The sequence below is a fragment of the Mustelus asterias genome, unplaced genomic scaffold, assembly GCF_964213995.1.
Source record: "Mustelus asterias unplaced genomic scaffold, sMusAst1.hap1.1 HAP1_SCAFFOLD_3027, whole genome shotgun sequence".
Taxonomy (NCBI): Eukaryota; Metazoa; Chordata; class Chondrichthyes; order Carcharhiniformes; family Triakidae; genus Mustelus; species Mustelus asterias.
In genome coordinates, this window is record NW_027592972.1 from 40,240 (window position 1) to 41,653 (window position 1,414).

At 66.1% G+C, this 1,414-nt stretch overlaps 1 non-coding gene across 1 annotated transcript; it reads right to left on the reverse strand.

Annotated features, from left to right (window-relative positions):
- Positions 1–306: 306 nt before the first annotated feature.
- LOC144490219 (5.8S ribosomal RNA) lies at positions 307–460 on the reverse strand. Its single transcript, XR_013497183.1, has one exon. It is a non-coding gene; the product is annotated as a 5.8S ribosomal RNA (ribosomal RNA).
- Between the last annotated feature and the right edge of the window lie 954 nt (positions 461–1,414).

Here is a 1,414-nt window from a genome sequence, read left to right on the forward strand (position 1 = left end):
AGAGTCAACCCCCCTGGCCCGAGCCTAACGGAAGGCACACACGGTCCCGGCAGCGAGGCAGTCACGTTCTCTCTCTCTGGCAACCCGATGACAGCCGTGCCGGCGACCCCGAGGTGGCTGGGCCAGTGCGGGAGCGGGCAGTGCCGACGAGCCCGGAGGCGGACGCCGGCACCCAAGAGGTCAAGCTCTCCGACGCGGAATTACTCTGGGTCTGCACTTAGGGGGACAGAGAGGACGGCACCTCTGCGACACCCCAGCCGCGCTCTTCGGCGCACGGATGCGCGCGAAGTGCGATTGATTGTCAAGCGACCCTCAGACAGACGTAGCCCCGGGAGGAACCCGGGGCCGCAAAGTGCGTTCAAAGTGTCGATGATCAATGTGTCCTGCAATTCACATTAATTCTCGCAGCTAGCTGCGTTCTTCATCGACGCACGAGCCGAGTGATCCACCGCTAAAAGTTGTATCGGGTTTCGGATCGGTTGCCCGATCCTGGGACGCGCAAAACGCTCCCCCGCCGACGTGACGGTGGAGCCCCAGCCTGGCGCGTACCACGGCGTGAGCCCGGAGGCGCACGCACTCGAGCGACAATCAAGCGAAAAAAAGGAGGAATCAGGGCGCTCGCAGGCGTTGAGTGCCGGCGTGGGTGAGGGGCCGGGGCCCGCCACGCGCCGTCACGCCCCGCAACAGCCAGAGGCAGAGTTCTCTGGTGTCACCGTCTGGCGGTAGGCTCGAGAGTCGAGGCGAGGCCGCAGCGGACTGAGTCGGGTGCAAGCCGCGGAGGACAGGCCGACGCTACGGGCGCAAGCCGACCCCGCACGCCCCAACCTCGGCGGGCTGGGGAAGGGGGCGCGGCGGAACGCTCGCAAGCGCGGCTGCCCCCGCGGACAGGCACATTCTCTCGAACGCGGTGGACGCTCGCTCAAGTCAGCACGAGACCAGACCGGACCGACAGGCGGACAACGAATCTTTAAACCTCGCACCCACCCTCCGCACACGGGTGCCGGAGGAATGGTGAGCATGAACAGGTACCCCTCACCGGGCTTTGAAGAGAGTGACTAGAATGCGACCAAAGCTTCACCGCGGCGGGAGACAAAAAGGCCCCTGACTGCACCAGAACGTCTCCCTGCGGAGTCACACAGTGGCCGTTCACCGTGGTCCCGTCGACAAGCCGCCAGGACAAGCACCCAAGCCCGCAGCAGCTCTCTTCGTTTCAACTGCGGATGTAATGCTGCAAGGCGGTGGCAAGGTCACGTCGCAGCCCGCAAGCCGTCGCCAAGGCGAGAGGAAGACGGTCCCCACAGCGGGCACACACAGACGGACGTGGAGCACGGGGCGGCGGCCCACAGGTGCGCACACGCGCCGTGCCGAGGATCGGTGCGGGACGCCGGTGACATCGCACCCGGCAGAGCGGCTA